Source organism: Leptonychotes weddellii, chromosome 4 (assembly GCF_054177405.1).
Source record: "Leptonychotes weddellii isolate Sample4059 chromosome 4, ASM5417740v2, whole genome shotgun sequence".
In the NCBI taxonomy this organism is placed as follows: domain Eukaryota; kingdom Metazoa; phylum Chordata; class Mammalia; order Carnivora; family Phocidae; genus Leptonychotes; species Leptonychotes weddellii.
This window is the reverse complement of record NC_138372.1, coordinates 77832971-77851709: the sequence shown is the minus strand read 5'-3', so window position 1 is coordinate 77851709 and position 18739 is coordinate 77832971. Positions and strand designations below refer to the sequence as shown.

The 18739-nt window shown below is 40.2% G+C and overlaps 1 protein-coding gene and 1 pseudogene across 1 annotated transcript in view; one reads left to right on the top strand and one right to left on the bottom strand.

The window, feature by feature from the left end:
- Positions 1–18739, bottom strand: part of CDC14A (cell division cycle 14A) — a 108458-nt gene that overhangs the window by 70319 nt on the left and 19400 nt on the right. The window lies entirely within an intron of this gene.
- On the top strand, positions 11897–11994 carry LOC115940762 (U2 spliceosomal RNA; annotated as a pseudogene).

Below are 18739 nucleotides of genomic sequence, written 5' to 3'. Positions count from 1 at the left end.
TCACTGAAGTTATAGTACTATAAGATAGCATAATTTATATGATTTACCAATAAGCCAATGTTTCCCACACTTTAATGAATCATGCATCAACTTTCCCAACTTCCCCCACCACAAGTAGCACCGTGTATTACTATTTCTCTTTAAACAGACACACCCATTTAAATCAATTTATTCTAAAGTGTTTTATATCATTGCTGTTAACAGAAAACCAGTATCATTTGCCGTATAGAGTCTAGACATAAATGAATATTAAAATACATAATTTAAAATATTCAAAGATTTGTGCACACCACACATTGAGAAACAATGCTTCAAAATATCAAGTTTGGGGGGCGCCTGGGTGGCTCAGGCGTTAAGCATCTGCCTTCGGCTCGGGTCATGATCCCGGGTTCCTGGGATCGAGCCCCGTGTCGGGCTCCCTGCTCGGCAGGAAGCCTGCTTCTCCCTCTCCCGCTCCCCCTGCTTGTGTTCCCTCTCTCGCTGTGTCTCTCTGTCAAATAAATAAATAAAATCTTAAAAAAAAAAAAATCAAGTTTGGGCTAATTTTATAGAAAAACAGCAGACCAACTTGGGAAGTTAAATAAAATCCTCTTTAATCCAAAAATACTTCTAAATCATTTCTTTTTACTAAATCCTATGGTCATTAAATCTTTAAAGCCTGTCGAGAAATAATATGCATAAATTTCAGAAGCATTTTGAAATTTACAATGATATTTCTCTACTCAGATCATTTAATCTCTCTGATACATAAAAGGTGATTCTTCAAACAACAAATGGCTTAATATAGAAGGGCTACACCAGACTTTGAGTCACAAATTGGCTGATGGTCTTTCTCTGGGGACATTTGCCTCAGTTCTAAGTATGTGTTTAGCTGTGTTTTTAGGGGCTATTATTTCTCCAAAAAAGACTTATTATAAAACGCAACACATACACACAACCCATATATATCTAAAGATGAAACCTGTGCTCCTATTTTAATTATATTTATTTTCTGTGATCTGTAAAGTGGAAATACTCTTGAGAATTTGATTTGGTCATCTGAGAGAGTATTCTTTAATTGTGGCATTTGATTTCCTGTTATTTGTTTACTATTTTGCTTGTTTATAAAAGAGAAAACAGATGCTGAGAACAGCCTTTCCCAGTCAAGTACCACCACCAGAGCACGGACATGATAGCTGTGGATTAGCATTCTGACCGTTGCTGAGTCAATTAAATTTCTTCAAAATAGAAGTTTCCAGAAAACAGATGTTATAACTTAAAAACAGTCTAGAAGCCCTAAAACTTACCAAATATGGAAGACTTAAACCAAAAGAGAAATTTTCCTTAAAATTTTCAGACAGGTAGTTCTAGCATATACAGAGTGCTAAATGGGGACGTTACAAAGATGTCCCTCTGTGTGATATGTGCTTTGGATTCTATTCCGCTAAATTAACAGTCATGCATGGGCCCCTTTCCCAAGCCCCATATAACTTAAAATTATCACACTTGCAAGACAGCAATTGAGGACGGGGATGGGCAGAGGTAATAAGACAATGTTTCTTTCCCTGGTGCAGCTGACCAGTGTAGAGCACCTGCTTGGTTTGAAAGCAGTGCACCCTCACTGGCTTCTCCCATCATCCCCCTGTGTCTGTCATCCAGGGTTCCTCCCAGTCAGCCAGACTCAATCTCCAAAGCCACCTGTGACTCTGGCCTCTCTCTTTCATTGTGTCCATCCTCATCCAGTCAATACCCAGACTGATTCTTTCTCTATATCCTCTACAACCTGAGGGGCTGAAACAGAACATTTGGGGAGAGAAAGAAAAGTACACAAATATCTTCTCAAATTTTATAAAACCACTACTTGGGGTCCCTCCAATGACCTTGAGAGAGAGAGGCCCAACCATGTTAAAGGCCCTGAATCTTTTTTTTTTTTTTTAATTTTTATTTATTTATTTGTCAGAGAGAGAGAGAGCACAAGCAGGGGGAGCAGCAGAGGGAGAGGGAGAAGCAGGCTTCCCGCCAAGCAGGGAGCCCGATGCGGGGCTCGATCCCAGGACCCTGGGATCATGACCTGAGCCGAAGGCAGACGCTTAACGACTGAGCCACCCAGGCGTCCCAAAGGCCCTGAATCTTAAACTGCATTTAGTTGTCCGGTGAATCTGCATTTGACCCTTCTTTCATGACTATACCATCACCTTATTTCAAACCCTTATCACCACACTCGCACTAACACGGTTTCTCTCTGCCTCCACTTCTGCCTACTCCAGCAATTCTGGAACAGGACTCTGAGAGTCTCAGTCATGCTCAAAAACCCCGGCCTTACTGCCCACCCTTCACCAAGACAAGGTGCCAACTGATCTCTCCAGGTGAATTTCTCATCGCTGCTTAAATGAACCCCAACCGCTAGTCTGGACTCCTCACCATTCCCTAAGCATACCTGACACCTTCATCTGAGGTTTCTTCTGGAATACTCCACACCATCTCTGTTATTAAAATTCTTCCTATTTCATTAGACTTCACTTGAATACCACCTCCGCCATGTATTTTTTCTTGAGCAAAGAAACCCCTCCCCTCTTCCTTAGACTCAACTATAAGAATGATAATGACCATGATAATGATGATAACAATAAAAAAAAGTTATAGGGTGCATACTATGTGCCAGGTGCTATTCTAAGCACCTGACATAATTTGGCTTAATAATCCTCACAGTCACCCTGAAGACGGTTCCATTATTAACCCATTTCCATTTATACATGAAATGCTGAGAATCAGTTGCTCAAGGTCACACAGCTAGGGTGTGGTGGAGACAGGCAGTCTGGCTCCCCACAGCACTCCTAACCACTTCCTGATGGGCTCCTGACAGCTCTGTCGTAATTATTTTCCATTATACTGAAGTATAAAGCTCCTTAAGTGCAGTAAACATGTTTTTATTGTTTTTATACCTTTATAAGCCTTACAATGCCTCCTATCAGATAGACTTTCTGGAAATATATGTTTGGTGGATAACTGCTTTAAACGTATACGGTACTACAAGTGCATCCACCCTAGAGAGTTAATTTAGCTTAAATAATAATTAAGTGAATGAGACTTTCTAAATGTGTCACTGCAATTTTAGTGATAATGCCCCAGGGAGCTAGTGAAATTAACTTTCAGAGCCCAGTTATTTGAGAGCATCAAACTAGGTGTAGTCGATTCTTCAGTGATGTGCTAAAAGAAAAGGTAAGATACAGACTGATTCTACAAATAAGAGCTCTAGCTCAGATGACTTGCCTTAGCTTATACTAAGTATTTCAAGAGTCAAGGCATACTGCCTGACCCAGACATTCACTGTCCCACTTCCCCTGTGTCTGTTCGGAATCTACCCTCTGCCACTCCCAACACCCGGTAAAAGGCAGGAAGCAGAGCGCCTGGGTGGCTCAGTTGGTTAAGCAACTGCCTTCGGCTCAGGTCATGATCCTGGAGTCCCGGGATCGAGTCCCGCATCGGGCTCCCTGCTCAGCGAGGAGCCTGCTTCTCCCTCTGACCCTCCCCCCTCTCATGTACTCTCTCTCATTCTCGCTGTCTCAAATAAATAAATAAATCTTTAAAAAAAAAAAAAAGGCAGGAAGCAGGAGGCAGAACAGAACACAAGTCACCAAAGATCAGTGTGTATGCACTTAATGCTTACAGTTTTGCAGGGGAACCTGCATACACACCAAGACACGGGGAAATTCCACAACCGGGTGAAGGAGTTTAAAATTGCTGACAAGGACTGTAAGTAGGGCTGGGGTACAGTCCACGAAGGAACCAGACTTGACTCAAGCCTCCCTTGCAACATGGTCGCATTTAGATGGCTACCTCCTCCCTTCCTTGGGACCACAGCTCTAAGCCCCTCTGGTGGGGCAACCTTCTTTGGCAACCTGATGAGATCAGGCCCCTCCTTCTGTTCTCAAAGTGCCCTGCCTTCCTCCTTCAAATTCTTACCCAAGTTTGTCTTCTGGGGTGATTTTAGTCTGTTTCCCTGGCTAGACTATAAGTCGAGCAGGATGTCTGCCTCTTCCCTATCTGCAGGACTCAACACTGCCTGGCACGGGGAGCATACTCAAAAAATGGTTGATGGATGCATGAACAAAGAGTGGAGGGAAAGAGGGCATTTTATGTGAGAACACGTGTGATGTGGTCACAGGACACAGATCATCTATCTAGAGTGCAGGTGACAGAGTGCAGTGGTTAGGTACCCCGAGTCCGCAGCCCAGCTGCCTAGATTCAAATCCAGGCTCTTTCATGGATGACCCGTATTACATTAACTCTCTGTGCCTCCATTTCCTTACCTGTGGAGTAGGGATAAGAACTGTAACTGCCTCCTAAGACTGTTGGGAAGATGTAATGAATTAATATTATATGTAAAATGCTCAGATTTGTATCAAGCACACAGCTCTTCTATAGCAAGGGACCACAGAAAGGAGATAAACTTTGGTCTCCAAATATTTCTTTTCCCTTTTGACCACCTGTATCCACGTGAATCTGGATCCACAACTGTTATTTCTGACACCTGAGTCCTAAAGCCTGTCTATGTGTGTAAACATCAAAACATGAGCTTATAAACGTCTCCCATGACTGTTATATACAAAAACCTTAACATACAGACCATCATTTAATTCAACCCTCTCGAGAGATTTGAAAGTACAGATGTTGATCCTACTCTCAGTTCTGCCTCTTCAAATGGTCCCTGAGTCTCCTGGTGCCTTAGATTCAATAATCATAAGATAAATGCTGTGGACCCCGTTTTATCAAATCCATTGTCAAAATATCAGAAGATCATTGAGGTGGTCCACATCTTTCCCCAACAAAGTACATGTAACCAGAAGAGAATTGATGCTGTACTCATTTTTCCTTATGTGAGCTTCTCATGAACAAAAGAGTAAGAACACCAGGATAGGTTTATTTTTAGGAGAGGAAAGCAATTACCAGTAACCCGCAAAGAATGAGCCACCAAAGTCCATCGAATGAACATCCACAAAAACACACTAGGAGGTGAGAAACTCGGCAAAGAGTTGAAACATAAAACTTCTAAAGTCTCTTCCTTGGCTCCCAACACTTTGGTTCTCAGACTTCTTAAGTGTCAGGGCACTTAATTTATAAACTGCTTTTTCCTGAAGACAGCATTAAGTTTAACTGTCGTATGCAAGCACAAACAAAATGTTTAATTTTACTCTTTTTAGCAACATTTCTCTTCTTAATCATTTCCTTTCATTATAACCAATGACTGAGAAAACAATACCTACATTCAGCTTTAAAACTTAAAAAAAGAAAAGAAAAGAAAAGAAAAAAGCCAAACATTCCTCAAATGCACATTGACTCTACTTTTGTTCTCATTGTTTATGGAAATAAAAATATTCAGTGTTAAACGATCACTTACAAATTAGATAGTTAAGTCTGATTGCAAACCAGAAATGCAACTGAATATTTAAAACAGCCTGTATTTTATTCTATCTATTTTAAATCTATTGTACTGAATAGCCTAATTAAAACAAGAATGAATGCACCTTGTCTTTAACACATTATAAAGGAAGGTAAGTTGTTCTCCCTGTTCTTCCAGTTTTGAGTCTATTATAAGTCACAGAGTATGAGGCCTGCAAAGACAATGCATTTGCTGAATAAATATGGAGGCCACACTGAGTCTAGAAGTCAGGCAGAATCTGATGCCAGGCCTCCATCCGCATTGCTTATTTCTGCCCTAAAAATACTTAACACTCATCTGACATCCTTATGAGAACAAGGTCTAGGAATGACTGTACTCTTTGGCTGAGCTGATGTTTGCTCTGAAATATTCTCAAGTGACATCTCTTTACATTTTAATTTGGATTTGAGATTTGATACACAGTGGACTTTATTTATTTGAGAACCCATTTAGAATAGAAATACTATCTCTGCCTCTCATGGGCGTGAAGAGAGTGAAACCAGTGGCAGCTCTTCGATGGGCAATTTAGGAAAAGCGTAGACAACACTAGCCCGATGTGTCTCCCCGTCAACTTTGACGGGAACCAGAATTTTAGTGGCCTGCAAAGATATTCTTCCAGAACGGACAGCTACAGCCCAGACAAATACACATCTCTTGCTAGCTGTGTCTCAGTAACACTTCAGGCTTTTCCCGCCTGGAGAGAGCTCACGTTCCAGCACAGACACTGCCGAGCTGCTTGTATCTCACTGAACTAGCACAGCCCCTTATTAAAGCAAACCAAGGAAACACTAAGCCAAGTGCTCAGCATGCAGACGTCTAAAGAGCCCCTTTTAAGGGGGTAAAGGAAAAAATATTTGGTCCCAAGAAAACCTGAGTCCCTAGTCTCACACAAGAGTATAATGCTGTTATATTACGATGCACAGGTAAACATAACCCTGTATATCATCCATCATTCATCGTCAGAAGCCAGTCCCTATATAAAACACAAAAACAGACTCACTCCAGAATATTACTTGAATAATGCTCTCAAATGGAATGGTTCCATGTCAAAAATTCCTCATGCTGAGTTTCACTGATTACTTCTGGATATAGTATGAATTTTATGTCATAAAACCTCGCAAATTAAGAAAGAAAAGCAAGGGCGCCTGGGTGGCTCAGTTGGTTAAGCGACTGCCTTCGGCTCAGGTCATGATCCTGGAGTCCCGGGATCGAGTCCCGCATCGGGCTCCCTGCTCAGCAGGGAGCCTGCTTCTGCCTCTGACCCTCCCCCCTCTCATGTGCTCTCTCTCTCTCATTCTCTCTGTCTCAAATAAATAAATAAAATCTTTAAAAAAAAAAAAAGAAAGAAAGAAAGAAAAGCAAAAAAAAAGTGGTATGTTCTTTAAGCCAAGAATTTGATCGAGCTTAGAAGGCAAAGACCGTAACTTCATTTATGATGAAGATACAGATGACAGATCCACAACAGACCAAGCATCAGTGTTTGAATTCTCTTAACACCTATAACCAAGTATAGAATGTCTTTAACTTGCAGATGAATTATATTCTAAAAGTGTATTTGTAAAGGCTAATATTGAGATCTTTGGAAATAGTTTCCCAAAGTTAAAATCTTATGGTTGTCAGTCTCTTAGGCTAGTCCAAAAATGATTATAGAGTCCACTTTATCATTAAAATCATACATCTAAAATAAAATTTGGTGGAAAACATGATTTCAAAAACTAAAAACTAAAACCAAATACTTAAAGAGGCATGTTTACTTTTTAAATTCTCTTCCCTCAATGCTAAGAATACTTGGGGAAAGCCTAGATTAGAAAAATAAAAACACGAGGAAACCAATGCACATGTTTAGAATGACTTTAAACTGAACTGTGAATTATTTCAAATGTTTGGATTGGTACTTTAATATATCTAATTCCACTTCAAAATGCAGAACTTTCCCCAATATTTGGCATTATGATTAGGACTGAGTCCAAATCAGAGGCAAAAGGAGGCGTGACAAATAACGAGAGGAGAAAGATTTTCTTGCTGTAAACAAAAGGAGATAATTGGGAAGAAATGTGGATGAGGAAAGTCAGAAACTTTCTGGACAAACACAGATTGCCAAACTCTCCAGGAATGGAACCCAACCAGGGTGGGAAAGCAACTTACAGCAGCTTAGGCAGAGGAAGGAGGTAAACCAGACAATTAAATGTATTCATTTTAGCAACTAGAACAAGCACCTGAGGAACAAAAAAAGAAGCCTTTTCGAATATAGTCATCTTATCCTTTTCCAAATTGAAGACAGAATCCACATAGCACATGAACTAAATCTCAGATCTAGAATCTCATAGTAACTTGTAACTACTGTTCTTTGAATTGACTCAAGAATAGAAAACCAACAATGAACACAAACAAGGAACTGGTTGTTCTTTTCCAGTATTTACAAAGATTTGTTGCTTAGAGAAAGCGGGAGAAACAAGAGCTTTGCCCATCAGTCAGGTGTTTGCAGAAAGCATTCCAGGGCCATTTTACTGTGCATTAGCCCAACCTGTTCAAAAATATGCCACATGACAGAACTGTCCTTCAGGAACATAATGGAATGAATCATTCTGAAATGTGTATAGACGTTTGTTTGGTTTTTTTTAAAGATTTTATTTATTTATTTGAGAGAGAATGAGATAGAGAGCATGAGAGGGGGGAGGGTCAGAGAGAGAGGCAGACTCCCTGCTGAGTAGGGAGCCCGACGTGGGACTCGATCCAGGGACTCCAGGATCATGACCTGAGCCGAAGGCAGTCACTTAACCAAACTGAGCCACCCAGGCGCCCTGTGTATAGACTTTTTAAAGAAGTAACCATGTTCCCTAAAAGTTTATTAATTCCACAAACAGTACAACTGAAACAAGTGAAGGCAATTCCACCTTAAATAAAAGTAACTTAAATCCAACCAACAGGGGCGCCTGGGTGGCTCAGTCGTTAAGCATCTACCCTCTGCTCGGGTCATGATCCCAGGGTCCTGGGATCGAGCCCCGCATCGGGCTCCCGGCTCAGCGGGGAGCCTGCTTCTCCCTCTCCCACTCCCCCTGCTTGTGTTCCCTCTCTCGCTGTGTGTCTCTCTGTCAGATTAATAAATAAATAAAATCTTTTAAAAAAAAAATCCAACCAACAGATCTATTGCATGCATAGCCAATATATATAACATATAGGAAGTCTATCCACCTACCCTGCAGTTACTGGAAATTTCCCTCCCTTTCCAGCTCACTGCTGTAGCTAAACCTCACTACTTCCAGAAAGTCATCCCCCCACTTCACCCTGGTCAGTGATTTCTCACCCTGTCTTGATCAGCAGCAAGACTCGAGGACAGATATACTTGTAGTAAGAAAAACAAGGAAGGAGAAGAAAGGAAAAGAAGGAGATGAGCAGAGAATTTGCCACAGTTTTACACACAGGTGATTCATTTCTTCATTCAGTAAAGAATTACTGGTACCAGGCACCAAAGATAACATCAAGAACAAGTCAAATATATTCCTAGCCTCAGGAGTATCGCTTCTACATTACTTCATATCTTCTAAGAGAAGCCAGGGGGGACGCCTCGGTGGCTCAGTCAAGCGTCTGCCTTCGGCTCAGGTCATGATCCCAGGGTCCTGGGATCGAGTCCCACATCGGGCTCCCTGCTCGGCAGGAAGCATGCTTCTCCCTCTCCCACTCCCCCTGCTTGTGTTCCTGCTCTGTCTGTCAAATCAATAAATAAAATCTTTAGAAAAAAAAAAAAAGATGAATAGAGAGTGCTTATTAAACAATGAAGGCTACAGGAGCCCTCTACTTCCCTCTTTTGACTAAGCTACCAGGAAAATCATAAAAATTCAAGTTTTAAGCGTGAGCAAGTCAGAGCCAGATTCTGTGACATGTAACCAAAAAACTCAAAGTATGACAATACTGCTATTCTACATAGGAGCCAATGAAGAAAGGAGCGGGGAAAGGAAGGAAACAAAGCAACAGGAGAAAAGTGATCAGAAACGGAGGGAGCAAAAAGAGGTGGAAGTAGCAGGGAAAACACAAAGATAAAGGAGAGCCACGCAGAGATAACTAGGAGTGGTAGATGAGTAACAGCCATAAAGGAAGCCAAGGGCAAAGTGTAAGAAAACGGGCAACTTGTTATTTCACACAGTGGCGCTAACCGAGACTCTGGGCGTCTCAATAAGCTGGGGACTGCTAACTAACAGAGGAAGAAGGACTGGAATGCTAAAAGTAGAGGGGTTCTGGGTCCTCCCTGTTCTTCCTCTTGGGTCAAGTTCCTTAATTTCTCTGGGTTTCCTAGCGCGGTAAGGAGGAGGAGCGGCGAAGGGTAGGGGTGGGCAGGCAGGGCAAAGAGAGGACCTCTCTCTCAGATCTGTCTGCTTCTGTAACTTAGGGCAGAATCACTGTACTGTACACAGCTCCACTGGAGCAATTAATTCTTCAGAGGAGAAATTAGTCCCTGAATTGCTATGGTAGATACGGTAAAAGCCAGAATCCCATCCTACAGTCTTTGTACTTAACTTCAGATCTAGGTCAACCAATATTCCTTTAAAAGAGTAAAATAGAGTTTATACAAAGAGTCTAGTGGCCCACATTCTGGGTCAATCCCAAAATTCCTTGTTGTAATAGAAGGATCTTAATCAACAACTTAAATCTGACTTCCTCTTCCATGAATTCAGAAGGAAAATATTATCATCAGTGAGTACACATGTATAAAATGTAGTATCTAATATCTTTTTTTTAACTCTCTGCTGATAATGGCATAGCCTAATGCCAGGATATCCTAAAGTGGATGTGGTTGGTTTTTAATTCATACATCTGACTTGGAAACAAGCAAACAAAATAATTTTAGAAACGGTTTTAATCCCATTTTGTCACTCTTTCCATTATTTCACAGATGTGTTTCCAGGAAAAGAATAAAACTTAAAATGTGGCTCCAGGTAAAAGATGTAGCTTGCTGTCAAAACTACTACTCACTGGCAGACACTGAGAATTTTCTCAGAATTTCAGACATTTCTGAAGGGAACAGAAATATTTTATCACACACAACTAGTGGGATTTTAAGTGTCCCCAATTCCAAGGCAGACAATAGAAGATGCTATTAGAAGAGTTACAGCATATCCATCAATTCTTTGTACAGGATGGGTCCATTCCCATAGCTTTTAACAAGCAGTTGATTTCAAATTAAAGCATTACAGCCGAGACCCCGGTGACAGAAGTCAAGGCCAGGAGCTGGGGGTAGGAGTGGTGTGATGTAGACCCCAGGTATGGAGTCCATCTGCATCATTTCAAACATGCTATTAACATGAGATCAGTCACCATTGGAAATCTGAATCCCCTCCAGGGCTGTCTCATACTTCACTCATTCCTCTATTCCTTAAAACAAGAGCTAGGCTCTATGCTAGGCACTGGGGATACAAACACGAGGAAGAGTCATCCCTTCCCTCAAGGAGCTCACTCTAGTGGAAGACAGATGGCAAAGCAAGTGATTGCAAGGACCTTATTCTAGCAGTTGATACGGCACATAATCAACTGTAAGACGAGGTAAAAAAAAAAAAAAAACGCTAGCATTAAGCCACGGTCTGGGTCAAATAATAAGAAATGACAAAATAAACAACCGGGGGGTGGGGAGGATAGGGGAGGAGCAGGCAAACAAATTATGGAGAAAACATCAGGAAAGGTTTCTCTGAGAAGGGAATTGTGGTTTTCTCTTATTACTTAGAAACTTCCCAAAGCAAGCCCCACTAAATGACTCACACACCACCTCTCAACATAAGTGTAATGTCTGATTCATCCCACGGTACGTACCTTCACATGGAAAGGCTTGTCTGTCTACTCATTAATTCGAAACTATGAACCACGAATGTCACTCCCCTATTCGATAATGCTCTGAGGTACTGCACCAACTCCAAACAGTTCTTTCAGACTGAGGTAACAGTTTCCTAGTCCTCCCACTATTCTCTTTGATTAACTGTGAATCTGCTAACTACATTCCTGGCTTTCAGTCCTCATTATAAAAGCTTGGTTTTCCATAATGAAAACTCAGGGGCCCTACAAGCATTTGTCATGGGGCGGTGAGGAGGGTGGGCACAGGGGACGCAAGGCTGGGGCAGAGGAGCAATAAAGAAGAGAACTAAGAAAGACACACAGGGCAGAGTGGCGCTAACAGAGGAACCTAGTAGCTGACATGGGCATGGCTAAGTTTACTCACACGGTCACCATGTTTTGGGCACTAAAGGTCTTAGGAATAACTCAACACACAGCAACCTCACCAGGAGCTCCAGTTAGCGCCTCCTTTATTTAAAATTTCAGAAAATACATATGGAGAGGGCTTTTTATTTCAATTCACTGTCCACAATGGGGAAAAGGCTACTCTTTTACTCACTATATCAAACAGAAGAGATTTCGTGAAATGAAACTTACATAGATTAAAATTATGCATTCAAAAACTCTTATAAACCTAAGGTTTAAGATTAGATGTCACACATAGCTTCTCGGCCTTTTGGCTAAGATCAAGTGTAGTATCTGTTCTTATCAGTTTAAGATTAGATGTCACAAAGTGCATAGGGCATCACGTACCATCAGCATGAATATAGAAACCACACTGGACGAGGCAGTCCCATAACAGACTCAGAAACCGGCTCAGCGCTGGCTCCCCAGGTCCCCCAGTGCTGACCCAAGCACAGGCTTCTCTCATTCAAGGTTATCACAAGTGAATAAAGGTACATTTTGGCTGCCAGGAAGAAGAGGATGCATAGGAGCTTGAGGGAAACATAGTGATTCAAATGAAAGTGAGATTAGAAAAGACAGATTGCATTACTTGAGGTCTTAAAACAAACTCAGCTTTTCCCAGCCATCAAGTATCAACTGAATCAGTATCATGTGGAGGCCAGCTAGACATCCTGATATTTAGACAGAGGAGCTTTTTGAAGAGTTCAGAACACTTTCCATTTTCCTCAGGTTGTTCATGTTTAATCGTGGGCTAACCCAGATGGGCCAAACAATCCCCTGTGTATTCCGTGCCAAAACTGATACCCTAAAAAATATGCAAATACATTTTAGATCGAAGCATAGTAAGCAGATTCTGCAATGGCTGTGTTTTGCAAACTGCAGGTAACTACCCATTATTGAGTAGCAAAATTAGTTTAATAGGGTAAAGATTTTTTTTTTCATAAAATAGGGCAGAATATAAAATGTCAGTATACCTCACCTATTGTAAAGGAAGAATTGTTTCATGAACATTTTGTTTCAGTTATACATGTGAATGGTGTGTGTGTGTGAGTGTGTGTACTAAGGGGCAGTGTGAAATATGGTTCTTACTATGGTTTATAGTGAAAGAAGCTTGGAAAGCCCTGCCCTGAGATCCGGTCTAAACTGCTTCATGTCATTCCTTGGTTCTCCTGTTCTCCTATCACTTCTGCACACTCAGACTTACTCTAAGCAATCCATGGACATCACCAAAGCAAGTGTGAGCAGAATTGCCACTGCATCTGGCTGGTACATAAAGGTATTTGGGGTGTTAGCCCCATTAGCCAGAATTAAATCTCAGATGCTACCTGGAAAAGAAACTGCATGAGTGAGTGAAACACTGCTTTGTAACTGGAAAACCCTGCCCTTCCACACTACATGCGATTTTGAATCTTCTGCAGAATATTCTGGTTTAGATGTAGCATTATTCTAAGACTAGCACTGCTCAGTTATATGCTGTGAATAGATGAAGCTCCAACTAGGAACTTGGGGATTTGGGTTCTAGTCTCTCACTAACTGAATTTGACCTTGGGCAAGGTACGTGGTCTCTCTGGGCTCAGATTCTCCGACTGAAACATGAGAAAGCAGGACTGCAGCAGAGTTTTTCCTAGTGAATTTCTTGTAGAGGTACCTTAAGGGTTCTGCAAAAGTGAGTCTACTTTTCTAAATTAACATACATTTATTTTTAGACAATAGACACAATAAACAATAAACAATAGCGAAAACAATAAATACAATCAATAAACACAATCAAATGGATTCAATATCGATTTTTACCAAGGTGGAAATCACCATGGCAGTTCTTTAGCAGCCAAATAACTTCATTTTGCATAAAACTTGGATGTATTACCTCCAGAGGTATATATTCTGCATATATTCTATTCTATATATGCATATATTCTATATATATTTATAATTCTGTATATATTCTCATAAATACCTCATTGAGTAGGAACTTATAGTGCTTCACTAGGGATACATCTAAATATGAGTCTGTTCTGTCCAGACATTCGTATAAAACTGAACAGAGACAGCTCCGAAACATGTAATTGCCAGGTGAGGCCCAGGCAAACATATATACGACGTGTTAATTGCAGACTAACCCAGATGGGCTGATCACCTGCACTCACATCAGGCATTACAAATACATTTCAAGTGACACTCTGATAACAGGCAATCTCTTCAAAGGCTCGGGTACCTCTTTTTAATTTTTTTTCCATAAAAAAATGCATCCAGTTTAAATTTTTAAAGATCCAACTCTGATTAAAAAGTTTTCTAGTATTCTTCCTTTAAGCTTTTGGGCTACTTCTTACTGAAAATTATCATAAAATTGCAAGGACAGCTGTTAAAAAAAATTACTGACATTCATTAGCAACAAATGTATAACGTATAAGGTTTTTCCCCTATTGAGAAAAACAAAAAATTCTGAGGCCAAAATTAAGACTCTCATCCATAATACTGATTTCAAATGCTTGTATATTAACAAAGCCCATTTCAGTTCTAAAACTGCAGTTACATAAAACATTTTGTCTTACTCAGTAACTTTAAAAGTAGAAATTAATACCTTAAGACACTATGATTCTTGCTATTATTTTTTTAAATCTTTTTTTTAAAGATTTTATTTATTTATTTGACAAAGAGAGACACAGCGAGAGAGGGAACACAAGCAGGGGACGTGGGAGAGGGAGAAGCAGGCTTCCCACGGAGCAGGGAGCCCGACGCGGGGCTCGACCCCAGGACCCTGAGATCACGATCCGAGCCGAAGGCAGACGCTTAACAACTGAACCACCCAGGCGCCCCTCTTGCTATTACTTTTACAATTAGTCCTGACTTCAAAATTTATTTTCAAGTACTACAGCTTTTAAATTATTCCATATTAAACTTTCAAGAATTGTGGAAGATTAACTTTTATTTATCAATGTTTATATCAATGTTATTAATATTTATTTATTAAACATTCAGCCATTCGTGCCACAAATATTTACTGAGCACTTAGGATATGTCCCACAATGTTCTACATGCTGGAGCTACTGTGAGGTACAAAACACAGTTCCTTCCCTTAAAGGGAAAGATAATACACAATTCCAAGCAGTGAAAAAGTACATCCCTTTAATTCAGTATATAAGTGCAACAAATGGACGTAAGCTTTGTCACAGAGAAAGTATGTCTTTTCAAGGCTACTAAGATTCAAAAATTTGTGCTGTAAGCATAATGTATCAGCACTTAAATTTATAGTACTAAATACAGTGTGTGCATGTGTGTGTATGTGTGTTGTGTGTGTACATATGTATGTGTATATAAATTTGTGAGCTTATTTATAGCATAGAGGAAGGTCATTATCAGGATGCCAAAAGGAGAATAGAAAAAAAAAAATACTGAAAAGATTTATTCAGTTAAACTTGAGAAACACACCTTTCACCAAAGAAAAGCAAACAGCTAATTTTCCTAGCCCACAGCTAATTGTCACACGCAAAGGGGGGGTGGGGGGGGCTGGAATAAAAGATAATATTGCTCCTCCTAGATGCTGAAGACTAACGGAATTTCCAAATTCAAGGAATTTGAAATTGAAAATGCTGTGTGACCTTAGGGAGCCTCACCTGTTTTTAAAACCACCAAAAATACAAGCCTACAGGGATAAAAGCCTGTCTGGCCCATTTAAAGGCAATACCACAAAAGCATTCTTGCCTATCAAGCTGTAAAAGGAAGGAACTGCAAAACAGGAAACTGCCCTGCCCCAGCCTTGTGCCACACCCCCCTTCCTCTCCACAATTTCCATAAGCAGAAGAAGCAAACGCTGTTAGATTTACTGAGAAGCCACAGAGGTTGACAGAACACTAGTAGCTGACATCTGCTTTATTACTGTTTCAATAAATATTTAAGGTAAATGTCTTTATTATTCTGAACCAACATTTTTCTTGATGATTTCACCTATGTTTTTAGATAACATGTGCTTAACCTATAGCTTTTTGATGACAAGTTAAAGCAGTTCTGAAATTGCAATTTACAGATGAATTGTGAATTAGAGATTAAGGAAACTAACATGTTTGTCCCAAACGATAAAAACAAAAACAAATTCAGAGTTAGTTGGCCTAGATTACCACTTTTCAGTGGTTTAAGCACATATACATGAACCACTTTTAAATAATACTATCCTGAATATAATTTTCTGTATATTCAGTAGACCACTAGGCGTTGAATAATCAATAGATCCATTTTCAGCAGTTCCTTTGTATTCAGATATACGTAAGTACTTATTAACATAGCATTTTGAAAAGTAACAGAATTTAAGGTTTATGGACTTCTTAATTTCTTACAGAAGCTTGGACTGATGGGTGTGATTTCTAGAGGTCTACATCTATTGATACAAATTAGATTCAGGGAAATGACTTCTTTCCTTTTTTTTTTTAAGATTTATTTATTTATTTGAGAGAGAGCAAGTGTGGGGCGGGGAGGGGCAGAGGGAGAGGGAGAGAGAGAATCTCAAGCAGACTCCCTACTGAGTGCAGAGCCCAACTCAGAGCTCCTTCGATCTCATGATCCCCTAGATCATGACCCGAGCCAAAATCAACAGTCAGACACTTAACTGACTGAGCCACCCAGGAGCCCCGAAATGAATTCTTTTCTTTTCTTTTTTTTAAGATTTTATTTATTTATTTGACAGAGAGAGAGACAGCGAGAGAGGGAACACAAGCAGGGGGAGTGGGAGTGGGAGAGGGAGAAGCAGGCTTCCCGCCGAGCAGGGAGTCCAATGCAGGGCTCGATCCTAGGACCCTGGGATCATGACCCGAGCCGAAGGCAGACGCCCAACTGACTGAGCCACCCAGGTGCCCCGAATTCTTTTCTTAAAGGAAAGAAGAAACTGATACTTTTCAACTTTTAATGGTCCAAATACAGGAAACAGATTTTCAAAACACCAACTAGTCAAAAGTTAATAAACCTACAAATAAATACAGGAATAATAAATCTCATTAATAATCAAAAAATGATTAGTAAAACAATGAGGTATCATTTTCACTAATTAGATTTCTAGATTTTTAATGTCTATACCCAGTATGCAAAGGTATATGACGCAGGAGATTTAGTTCACATAATGCCAAATTTAGTACAAACTGGCTTAAGTATGTTAATATGCTCCAAGAACCTAAAAAATGCTTAGGAGCACCTGAGTGGCTCAATGGGTTAAATATCTGACTCTTGATTTTGGCTCAGGTCATGATCTAAGGGTCATGGGATGGAGTCCAGCATTGGACTCCACACTCAGCGGGGAGTCCGCCTGAGATTCTCTCTCTCCTTCTGATCTTCCCCTCCACGTGCACACACACTCTCTCTCTCAAATAAATAAATAAATATTTTTTTAAATGCTTACATTTTTAAAATCTATTAATCCTACTTCTGGTGATCTAAAGACAAAAATCCAGAAAAAGAAATATTTATAATGCCAAATGATATTTGTCACATTCTAAGAAAATGTTGCAAAGGCATATAAAATGTTAAACAAACAATGGTATGCGCTCTAAATGGAATATTATTTCATCATCTAAGTAGCAAAAAGGCAAAACATATGGAGGCCAAGTGAAAAAAGGCTGACAAAACTATGTTGCAATTATACTTCAGTGACTATTCAGGTTTAGAATGATGTCACTGCAGGAGAATTTTCCTACTTTTCTTCTATAATGTGGTTATGCCACTTTTTTAATTAAAAAAAACTTCTTAATTAAATTCACTGAATTATCCCCTTTCAAACTAGGTATTTAAAATATATTTAATCATTTCCCAACCCCCCCACCAAGGAAACATCTTCCCCTCCATGCTGTTCTCCTCCCCCCCCCTCAATATTCCTTCACAAACTTGGCCTACTGGGGTTGGTCATCATTGATCCCTCCCTCCCCTCAGGTTTGACCCTGGTCCCCAAACACCCTCCCCAGAAGGCACAGAGTTATTCACCTTACATCCTCAACTCCCAGAACAAGGCCTCATGAATAAGGGCTGGAAAAACACTTGTCGATTTATATTTATCCAATTTGGCACCTATTGCACATTTTTCTCAATTTTTTATTACTTATCTGTCCCCCATTTTAAGCCAGGCATTCATTCTTTTTCCTCTTTTTCATCTTTTTGCATTCCCCAGAGCCCACCACAGCACTGGGCCACTGGGTCAAGCTCATCTGAGCTAAATAAATATTTACTGAACTAAAGAATGCCTGAATACACTAATCAAAAATGAGAAATTTGCTTGGTTCGGACAGTTTCTTCCTTTAAAATGCAAATAACAACCTACAAAAAAAAAATTTCATACCATACCTTGCAGTGATTTATCCTAAGCAATCAACAGATTAACAACCATCTGAGTGTCACTGAGCCAAGAAAGGGTGTAAGTGTAAAATGGGATGGAAAGGAGGAGCAGGCTTCAGCTCTTCAGGGGAGGTAAGACAATAGCTCAGAAAACTTTCTGGAAGGCCACACAATTTTTCTGCCTAGAGCTGCCAGCCATTCCTAAATGCTTAAAATGCCAGGCACTGCCCCAGGACACCTGCATGAACATGACCTCCTGCAGTCCTCACCATAACTATGTTAGGTGGGGTATTATTATCTCTATTTTAAAGATGAAAAAAACTGGTGAATTTGGATGAGTTAAATAACTAGCTCAAGACATAAAACTACCAAGCAGATTCAAGGCCAACCTGTGGCTCCCTGCTCATGTCGCTGCTCTCAACCATTAAGCCAGATGGAGAATGGCTTCTTTGCAATTAGTAGTAGACTTAGAAGCAGAATATACCTACTAAGGCTTTAAGTGTAGTCTACAGAATAAATAGCAGACACAGACATGATTACAAAGTCTACAAACCTTAGCCTTGTCATCTCTAATTCAGACATGACATCTGGCTCAGCCCAGGTCCAGTTAATCCATAATTAGACCCCTTATTTAGCAACGTGAGGACTTAACAAGTGGGTTAAGGAAAATACATTGTGGTTACCGCCTCTGTTTAAGCATCCTCCACATATCTGGGGGGAAAAAAAGGAATCTTAATACTTTAACTCTGAACTTCATTTTCTAAGCTAAACCATCACATTTGTTGTAGC